Raw genomic sequence first — 11,724 nt, forward strand, 5'->3', positions numbered from 1 at the left:
CAACATGTAGTCCAGAGGAAAGGGCTTATTTCCATACCACTGTATAAAGGATACTGTTTACCTGATCTTACACTCAGAGTATCAGGCCTGGGAATACACACAGCTACTGAGTCCATCTAGTTTACTTGCCTCTATACTGCAGTATATGAAGAATGTGTCCAATATTTTCACCATAAGTTCCTTTGCCCTAAAGATCTTTGATGCAAGTATTTTTTGCGGCAAACATTTTCATTGCATAACTAATTAGCCATAAGGCAATTTTGCCATAAAAGTTAAAATAATGAAAAAAGAGGGTCATTAAAATGGAAATAATGAAACATGAGAAAGGAACAAGAAAACTAAAAAGAATTTGTTGCAAAACACAAAATATTTGAATACACTTAAAACATGTATAGATTCATGGCAATATTGTGAAGATAACTGATTTTATTTTGTGAGTTGTACCTAAGCACTTGTCTTCAAAATCTTTTATTGATAGTAAAATCTTAAAAAAAAAAATTTTTTTTTTTTTTGCTTGTCGATTCATCTCATTTGGCATCACACTTTTTCTTCATCAAGAGGAGTCTCGATTTCCAAGTACTAGGATGCATATTGGTAATTGAAGTTTGTGTCATGTTGTGAAAGCTTCTATCCCATTATTTGTTCTTGGCATATTGTCACATGTCCGTTGGTAGATGTTCCAAAGTTCTATGGGAAATGTGGTTCAACTCTCTGTCAGCTCAATAAAGCCATCAGTAATGTTTCTAACCAAAGACATGCTAACACATTCCAACCAGTTGAAACCAAACTGTCAAACCAGACCTTCAGCCAGTTATTTTATCTTTCACAGCAAAATTGCCTTACAGCCAATAAGTTATATGGCAAAAATGCTTGTGGCAAAGATGTCTACAGCAAAGTCGCTCACAGCAAAAATACCCAGAATCATGAGGGAGTCCTTATGACTGATAGTATGAAAGATGTTCCATTCAGACCCTTGCCCCTCCTCTCTAAAAAAATCAATTCTCATTAAGGTCAACAATCACCTCCATGTTACTAGATCCAATTTTCATTTTTATTCCTCATCATATTTGATGTTCCCATGGCAAATCAACGTTGATGACCACATCTTTTGTTTTTAAGTAATCACTTCCCTTTTCTTTCATACCTCATGTTTCTGATTTTTCTCTTCTCTGGCTGGTCCTTCTCAGGCTCCTCTGAAGACTGGGTCCCCTCAAGTCTTTCCTCAGCTTGAGTCCTCCTGTCTTCAGTGTCTCCCAAACACTTTTCACATGTATCACAGCACCAACCACTCTTCAAACACCAATGCTCTCAAATTACATCTCAGTCTCCAGAACTCTTTTCTCAGCTCCTATGTAACTAAAACTGATCGTACAATCATTTCTCTAAAATCTCTACCTTAGTTGCACAAAGTCTAGGAGACCTATTATCTCTCCCTGCTCTACACACGATGCATCACCATGACCATAAATCTTACTCCCTAAATGGCACTTGAAGGCTTTGATTTCTTTCCACCTCCACATCCACCACTTTAGTCCAAAGTACCACCATCTTTAGCCTGGATTCTCACAATAGCCAGATCTACACACTCTGATCCATTCTCACTCCCTCTAATATATTCTCCATGATGCAATCAGCATAACCTCAAATTACAAATCTGAGAAGAAACTTCTTAGAGAATTCAGTACCAATCAAGCTTCAAATCATTTGACACCCACTGGGCAATAAACTCCTCCATTCCCCAGCTAACACAGTTGAGAACAGTCAAACTTAGTCGACCCCCTCCTTGATCATCCTGTGCTTCGGCAAGGCCACTACTATCCCATCACAGAGACAGTAGTTTGAAGCTCATGTTGAGATTCTACCCCTCCCGCAACTGTTTTTTGGACTGACACTCTTCAGAAATTTTGTTTCTGAAAGAAAATATCCCTCTCTTACCCTCATCCTTATTTGGAAACCTGGCTTCTAACAGGTCATCCATTTGTAGTAAACTTTTCAAAAATAATTATAATCTGATCCCAACTTTCTAGAGCCTGGACATGTTCAGACAGCAGGAAGAACAAAGTCACCAGCTTTCACATAGCCCAGCTAATCATGGAAGTGTGTCCAGCTTCAGATAACTTGTTTTAATTTTTTTCTCGGCAGAGTAACGTAAAATTAAAATGGGGAAAGATATTTAGTATTTAATAGAAAGCTTTAAAAAGAAACCTGCTGTCATTGCTATGTATCTTGATGCAAACAAAGATTATGATGATAATAAAAGGATATAGAAGATACTTGGCATTCGAAGAAAAATAAAACAGAAATCTGATGATGTAACCTCTTGTTTAAAAGTGTTCAAAGCTTGTGCATTGCTCTTAGAACAAAAGCAAATTCCTTACAGCTCTGAGGCTCCACAGAGACTAGAATCTTCTAACTCCCAGTCTCTACTGCACCACCACCACCCCTTACTCCCTGGGCTCCAGCCACACTCCCTTCAGTTGCTTGAATGCACCAAGCTCCCACCTCCTATTTGCTCTCCCCTCCTGTACACTTAGTTAACTTGTGTTCACTCTTCAGTTGTCAGCCGATAGCCTGCTTTGTCAAGGAAGGCTTTCCTGATGTTGAAGACTGATCTCACACCGCCATGTACTTACTTCTTCATGGCACTTATCACAATTGTGGTTTTATGTTTATTACTAAGATTCGTTGAGTAATGTCAGCCTCCCACTCTAGACTGTAGGGCAGACTGTAACTTTTGTCATGTATTATATCCTCAGCACCTGGCCCTGCCAGATGCTCAATAAACACTTACAGAATAAATGAGGAGATAAATAAGAAAGATTAGCTGAGAATTCATTAATGCGGACTCTGTAATAAATAACACAGAATGCTAACAAATAATATGGCCACAGAAAGAGGTGTGAACTCACATAAACCACCAAGCATCCAATACTATGCATGGGTTTGGGGGGCTTCTGGCCTAACTGCTCATTTCTCCTCACTAGAATGTCACTGAAATCCATAGATGGGTGGGTGTGGGAATATACTCTTACCCAGATCTTTGTCTTATTGTCTGGTCCTAAGTCATCCACTGATCCAGTCCCTCCTATTTCTCAGCTGTTCAATTCATATGCCAGGATGTCCCCACAGGCTGCTCGCCTCTTTGGACCAGTCCCTGAACTAATCACAGAGATTAAAAAAAAAAAAAACACTCAGCAGCATGGTAGTCAGGGCCCCTCATGATCCAGCAGTAACATGTATAGCACTCTGTCTATCAGTCAGTCATACTCCTCAAACACAGCATTCTAGCCCCACTCATCTACTCTAAGTTCTCCAAACATGCCATGTTGGCTCTCCTCCCAGGTTTTGCACAGGCCATTGCCTCTGTCCTTGATGCTCTTCCCAATGCCCCCTTCATCCTTCACACCTCTACATGCCTGCCACCTTCTTCTGACAAACTTTGCTGCCCCAGTGAGGTTCGACTAGGGGCTTCTCCTTTGCAGATAATGACCCACTAGGCTTCCCCGTTCACAGGGTGCCTTGTGGTACAGTGGTTTTGCCTGTGTCCTTTAAGGTCTTCCTCACTAGTCTGCAAGAACAGAGGCTGAGCCTTTCTCAGTTGCATCATCAGAGCTCAGCAGAGGGTTAGAGACTAGTAGGTAATTAGTAAATACTCACTGAGCAGCTGCAGAGAAGCTTCAGATTCTATTTATGCAACAGGTCAGAGTCAGTCAGTACCAGAGTTCTGCAACTCAAAGCAATTCTTGTTTCCTTTGCCTTTGCATAGATTCAGTACCACTGCAGAAACCCTGAGATGCATTGCTTCCCTAATGCTCACTTGGCAACAATACCTACTGCAAAATATTGCCTTCTGTGTAGTACTGAGTACAAGGCATTTTGTAGGCCTCTCTATATTTTGACAGGAAGAAAATAATTTTGCCAGAATCAGCACAATTCAAAATAATCCTCCTCCTGCTAACCCTAAGATTTGTACTTTAGCACTTTCAAAAGTGTGTTACAAGAAACATCATTATCTAGGATGTTAATTGATACTATGCAAAAAAGAACTATTCCAAAGTAAACTATGTTTGAGAAACACTAGATAAAACAAAGTTAGATGACAGTCTTCACTGTAAGATTTCTCAGAGCCTGTGACAAGTTAGTCTACATCATGAAATTCCAAGAGGAAGATCTAGTTCACAAACATTTCCCAAATATACTAAACCTTAGACTCCAAACCCACCCTTTTTGTGCATTTTTGGGGGAGAGAGACTGGTCTTCTATGGAACTCAACTTTGGGAAATGCTGCTTTATGAATACTTTCTATTAATATATCTTATAAAAAAAAATTTCCTCAGCTTAAAGACTGATTGCTGCCTTCTATGGAGTTGTACTGTGCATCAGTGTTATGTCCACTCATATATGCAAGTGACATTCATGGTCCCTTCTTAGTGCAAGAACGCACATAGCTGAGGAAGTACTGCTTAGCACAGCTCTGCCTCCAAGGGAGCTTGTTCACAAGGCAGAATAAGAAAATGCCTACAACCTAGTCCACTAGGCATGGTGCACCAAAGAAGCAGTCCATGTCCTTCCACTGAACAGAGCCAAAGAGGTAGAACACAGGTTTCCCAACTGCCCTTCCCAGCTGCTGCTCAATATTTGTAAAAAATGACCTTACCCTTGATGTTGCTCTTTGAAGGCAAATTTTATATTCAATCACTTTGTTCTAAGCAGATACTTGCTACACCCTCTCGGTTCAGTCGCTCAGTCGTGTCCAGCTCTTTGTAACCCCATGGACCACAGCATGCCAGACCTCCCTGTCCACAACCAACTCCCAGAGTTTACCCAAACTCATGTCCATTGAGTCCATGATGTCATCCAACCATCTCATCCTCTGTCATCCCCTTCTCCTCCTGCACCAAGGTCTTTTCCAATTGAGTCAGTTCTTCACATCAGGTGGCCAAAGTATTGGAGTTTCAGCTTCAGCATCAGTCCTTCCAGTGAACACTCAGGACTAATCTCCTTTAGGATGGACTAGTTGGATCTCCTTGCAGTACAAAGGACTCTCAAGAGCCTTCTCCACCTCTCAATAGTAACAAACCTTCAATGCCCCTTTTGACCTTTAATTGTGTGTGTGTGTATGTGTGTGTATATATATATATACATGTGTATACATATGTATATATGTATATATATATAGGCTGCCCTGGTGACTCAGACAGTAAATAATCTGCGTGCAATGCAGGAGACCTGGGTTCAATCCTTGGGTCGGGAGGATCCCCTGCAGAAGGAATGGCAACCTGCTCCAGTATTCTTGCCTAAAGAATTCCATGGACAGAGGAGCCTAATGGGCTAAAGTCTGTAAGGTCACAAAGAGTCAGACACAACTGAGCAACTAATACTTCCTTCTTTCCTTATATGTGTGTGTCTGTGTATTCTTTTTCAGATTCTTTTCCATAATAGGATAAATGGTTCTTTTCTTGTTTTTATCTTGAATGTAGAACTGGCCCAGCTGGTTCTAAACCATTCCTGGGCCCTTCCTAGTATACACTCTCAACATACACACACTACACACACACACATACACACTACACACACACATACACACACACACACAAACACACACCATTCAAATTTTAAGTTTATAAGTCTTTCTGCAAAAAGTCAAGTCATACAAGAAATTTCAAAAATATAATTTCTAAAGGACAATCAGACTGTACCCTCCAATAAACCATTTTCATAAATCCTACATGAACAAGGAGCGAGGAGACAGACACAGAAACACACAGATCATGAGCTTCACAACCTCTCGGTGGCTCCAGTAGTGACAGCAGAGGAGGAAGCTGTCCCCACGGAACAGCCCACCCCTCCACTTCCAAGTCCACCTCCCCCACAATTCACAGCACACAAACTCACACCATTGAATCTATTTGCAGGACCCTTGTATTCTGGGGGATTTATGATAATAGCCCTATGTTTCCTTTTACAGATCAATAAGACTTCAAAGCTGAGAGCTGGGAAAATGTAAACTCACTGTGGGTATAAAACCCACTGCTTATTTACTATTCCTCACAGCATGTGAGCTAATCTAATACTTCATTTCTGACCCTAGAAAATGTGTTGAATTTCATGAGTCTCAAAGCTACATGTGTCTGGTTTTGGCCTGTTTGGCCTTGGGGAAAAGAGAGGGCAGAAGAGAGGGAGACAGGAACTAAATTCGGCCAACATCTATTGAGTGCTTACTTTGCTTTGATCAATGTGGGATAAGGAAAGAGTGAAAGCTGGGAAGTATCAGGACAAGTGGTCCCTCCCTTATGACAGGACCAGCATGACACCAACACCCCTAACACAGCAAGAAAGGAAGGATGGGATGGAGACAAAGGCAAGGCCACTCGAGGCCAGAAAGAAAGACACAGGCAGGACAGCATAGGACCGTAATGACAAATGAGCTGCTCAATATCTGTAAAAGAATGACCTTACCCTTGGTGCTGCTCCTTGAAGACAAATTTTATATTCAGCCACTTTGTTCTAAGCAGACACTTGCTACACTCTCTAAATAGTAACAAACCTTCAATGCCTCTTTTGACCCTTAGTTATACATATATATATATATATACATTTTTTTTCAGATTCTTTTCCATTATAGGTTATTACAATATATTAACTATAGTTCCTACCCACCATTGAGCCTTAACTTTTAAAACAATTGCAACTGACACTGAGGTGCTATCCATGATCTGTTATATTTGCATGTTTTATCTACATCGAGAATTAGAGTTTCAAAAATGTAAGCCATTATCCATTCTAACTTCTGCAATTTTCTGACTGGACAAATCCTGTCTAACTTACTTCCACCTTATCCTCAATGGTGGGAATGTCAGCTGAGGCTGAGAGTGAAGGTGAACAATACTCCAGAGCTCTTATAGCTCATCCACTCAACAATATTTATGTAAGAAGATAAAAAGATGAAGAAGAATCCAGAAGGCTCCTCAAGGAGCTCAGAGCCTGATGGGGGAGAGGACACAGAAACCGACCATCACTAGAAGAGAGTAAGGAAAACCAGCAGTGAGCACAGTGAGAATGGCCTCAGAGGCTTACAAGGGTGACTCATTTCATCAGCACACTTCTGTCATTCCCATTTTAGGGACGAGGAGACCAAGGCTTAGAGTTAAACCCAGAAAGCTTATCTCCAGAGCCACAGTCTCAACCACCACCATATACTTTGATCTCACACACCTACTTTGGCAGGCACCTTCTGCCACCTCCAATCATCAAGTTTCTCCAAATCTCATATGACCTCTCCTTTCCTCCTGACTCCTATAAACCCATCCAGATGGCTTGGAAGAAAGAACAGTGAGACATTGTGCTGTGTGGCTGGGTTTTGCACTCTGAGTATGACATAGCCAGTTGCCTTCTTAACCATTTTTTTTCACTCAAACTTTGGACAGTGACCAGTGCAAATCATGTCTGATTCATTAGAGCCAGGAACACAAAGACAAATAGAAAACTTTTAGATGTATCTTTAAGTTATTTATCAACTATGAGTTGATACCAGTTAATAATATCAAGACCTTAAATTTGCTTTTCCCCCAAAGGGTCAAAATATGATATACACAAGTATACTCAGTCCAGACTCAAAATTAGGAAGAAGGAACTTCTGCTATAACTTTGAATCAATGGATTCTATGGCTGTTTTGATGTTTACCTGGGTAAACTTACAGTCTGGTTAAAACTCCCCCTTAGAGTTGGGTTCTTAACTTTCCCAAACCTCCCAACACACATCTTATTTCACCCTCACAATCCCATAAAGGAGCTTTTACCACATTTCACAGCTAGAAAGCTGAAATTTAGACATTTCAAAACACAAAAAAATTTCAAGTACATAAATGTGCTTCTTCTACAAAACATGATTCTATAAAACATAATTTTTCTATAAAATCATTATCTCAGTTTAGAAATCTACCAGAGCTTATGCACTACCATTGAGAGAAACTATTTGTTAGAACTCTGTTTCTAGAAGTGGAACCACCTAGGTACAGACACATATCTCCTGCACCGAAACTGCTTTTAACACTGTTTAATATCACTCCGGCAGGCCTCCTAACCTCACATTTTAGCCCCATTCACAGTGGGCTTTCTGCTGTTGAAAAGAAGTGCTGCATCTTAACTTCTGCAGGACGTGACCCGACACTTGACTGATTATACTATTTCTAGTTGCAGCTGTAGGCATTTGGGTTCAAAGTGAAATGAACCACTGGAGAGGGTGAAGTGTTTAAATTCTCCAACTGCTAAAGCTGAGGGCTTAGCTCTCTCTATCCAAGGCCTACCTATTCTCACAGTTGCAAACACTTGACGAAAAAAACCCTCTCTTTAAAAGAAAGACTACATAACTTGACTGTGAAGGAAGTTGAATGGTCACTAAATGCTTTGAGGTTTTTAATGGGGAGTTTCATGAAGAAACACTATGGGACAAAGGAGGGACACAGGATATCCATTTGCATTGTAACTCACCCTCCCAGAGGAGCCACCTCACATAACAGAAGAGGTGTGACCTCCAAATCTGACTCACCTAGACTGTGGTCCCAAATCCCCAGGTTAACACCATTCAGGCTCCTCCTACAAGTCAGGGAAAACAATGTCTGCCTAATAGGATGTGCATGCATGCATGCTCAGTCACGTCCAACTCTTTGCGACCCCATGGACTACAGCCCACCAGGCTTCTCTGTTCATGGAATTTTTCAGGTAAGAATACTGGAGCAGGTTGCCATTTCCTACTCTGGGGGATCTTGCTGACCCAAGGATTGAACATGCATCTTTGGTGTCTTCTACATTGGCAGGAAGATTCTTTACCACTGAGCCACCAGGGAAGTCCTGGGATCAATCAATTTCTGCTGCTGCTGCTGCTAAGTCACTTCAGTCGTGTCCAACTCTGTGCGACCCCATAGATGGCAGCCCATCAGGCTTCCCCGTCCCTAGGATTCTCCAGGCAAGAACACTGGAGTGGGTTGCCATTGCCTTCTCCAATGTTAGGAAAGTGAAAAGTGAAAGTGAAGTCGCTGAGTCTTGTTCAACTCTTAGCGACCCCATGGTCGCTATCTGAGTATTTTCCTCCATCCATGGGATTTTCTAGGCAAGAGTACTGGAGTGGGGTGCCATTGCCTTCTCCAAATCAATTTCTAGAGCTGTCATAAAAAAGTACCACAAACCGGGTAGCTTAAAATACAAAAACATTGTACCACAGTTCTGGAGACCAAAATTCTAAGGCCAAGGGGTTAGCAGGCTTGGTTCCTTCCAAGAGCTGTGAGGGAAGGCTCTGTTCCAGGCCCCTCCCCTTGGCTTGTAGGTGGCCATCTTCAAGTTCATATGGTGTTCTCTCCATATCCATGTCTATGTCTAAATTTCCCCTTTTCATAAGAACACCAATCATGTTGGATTAGGACCCTATTGCTTATTTTAACTTGATTACTTCTATAAAAAACCCTATCTCCAAATAAAGTCAGTACATTCTGGAGTATTATGGTTTAGGACTTGAACCTGGAATTGGGGGAGAAGGTTACAATTCAAGCCATCACACTGGGAGAGAACATTTTTTAAGCCCTTGGCATAACGAGCATTCAAAAATCGATTCCTGATTTTCCCAGTCCTGGCACTTCTATTGTCCACCATAAACTCTGGGTAAGTTATCTAATCTCTTTGAGTATGTGATCCATGCCTATGAAGAGAAGTGGCTAGAATCATGGATTTAAAAGGTTTCCCTAATACTCTCTGCTGCTGTACTTTGGTGATGCCTTTTTCTGTTCTAATACATATATTTTGCATTTTATAACTTCTACCAGGACAGTCTGTTTTTCCTTTCTTCCTTCCTTCCATCTTTCCACTTTTCCTTCCCTTCTTTATACCTACAGGCATCTCTGCCAATCAATTTGAATGCATTTTTAATAGCACCGTAACTTTAGTTTACTCACATTATTAGGGGAAAAGATGGACCTCATTAGTTGAGCTAATCTCCTCCCACAAACCATGGGATAAAAGAAAACATGTTTAAAATTTTTCAGATGTGCTTACAAAATCCAAAATAGTCAGCCATGCCTAGGAAGCAAATTAAAATGCCCCTGTCATTCCTGGAAGTTACGTAAGGAACCATATAACCTAGTGTTCCAGAAACCAAATGACTGAGAGAATCATAAAATTAAAAAAAATTTTATGATTGGGACGAGGGAGAGGGTGGGAAGATTTGGGAGAATGGCATTGAAACATGTAAAATATCATGTATGAAACGAGATGCCAGTCCAGGTTCGATGCACGATACTGGATGCTTGGGGCTAGTGCACTGGGACGACCCAGAGGGATGGTATGGGGAGGGAGAAGGGAGGAGGGTTCAGGATGGGGAACACATGTATACCTGTGGTGGATTCATTTTGATATTTGGCAAAACTAATACAATTATGTAAAGTTTAAAAATTAAATAAAATTTAAAAAAAGAAAAAATAAATTAAAAAAAATTTTTTTTGATGTGTACCATTTTGAAAGTCTTTATTGAATTTGTTACAATATCGTTTTTGTTGTTTTTTTTTTTAATTGGAGGAAAATTGCTTTACAATGTCGTGTTGGTTTCTGCCATACAATACAAATCAGGCATAATTATATACACATCACCTCCCTATTCAGCCTCCCTCCCCCACCCATTCCCACCCCTCTAGGTTATCACAGAGTACTGTACTGGGGTCCCTGTGTTATTTGCCAATTCAGCAACTGTTTATTTTACACATGGTAGTGTATATATGTCAATCCTATTTTCTCCGTTTGTCCCACTCTCTCCTGCCCTCACTGTATTCACAAGTCCATTTTCTACATCTCGTCTCCATCCCTTCCCTGCAGTTAGATTCATCAATACCATTTTTCTAGACTTCATATATATGCATTAATGTGTATGTGTTTATGTTCCATCATGTCCAGCTCTTTGGGACACCATGGCCTGTAGCCTGCCCTGCTCCTCTGTCCATGGGATTCCCCAGGCAAGAATACTGGAGTGGGTTGCAATTTCCTTCTCCAGGGAATCTTCCTGACCCAGGGATCAAACCCACGTCTCCTTTCTCCCGCATTGGCAGGTAGAGTCTTTAACTACACCACCATGCTGTGCCACCTGGAAAGTCACACTTTAATACACAATATTTGTTTTTTCTCTTTTTAACTCACTTCACTGTGTAAGCTTGTAAAAAGTGAAAGTGTTAGTCACTCAGTCATGTCTGACTCTTTGTGACCCTATGGACTGTAGCCTGCCAGGCTCCTCTATCCATGGAATTCTCCAGACGAGAATACTGGAGTGGGTTGCCATTCCCTTCTCCAGGGGACCTTCCCAATGCAGTAATCGAACCTGGGTCTCCTGCACTGCAGGCAGATGCTTTACCATCTGAGCCACCAGGGAAGCTACAAGCTTGTGAAGTTGAAAATCAAATCAAGGGTTTGACAAGAAAAACTCCATGGAAGTTTCCAGGGGAGAATTTCCACAGGAAGAATACATTCTATCCTCGTGCTAAGGCTCCTAGGCTCTGTATCTGGCTTTACCAACCACCAGGGGCTGCCTGCTCTAGAGTCGTGTGTTTCTCTGGTTTCAGCACACATGTGGGGGGTCTTGGAGCCATACAAAAATCAGAGTTATGTGCAGGTCTCTCCTGTCCCTCCCTCTTCATTAAGGACAATTTGGCTTCTGAGGAGAGTGGTCTTCCATATGCTGTTGGGATGACT

This window comes from Bos indicus, chromosome 11 (assembly GCF_029378745.1).
Source record: "Bos indicus isolate NIAB-ARS_2022 breed Sahiwal x Tharparkar chromosome 11, NIAB-ARS_B.indTharparkar_mat_pri_1.0, whole genome shotgun sequence".
Taxonomy (NCBI): domain Eukaryota; kingdom Metazoa; phylum Chordata; class Mammalia; order Artiodactyla; family Bovidae; genus Bos; species Bos indicus.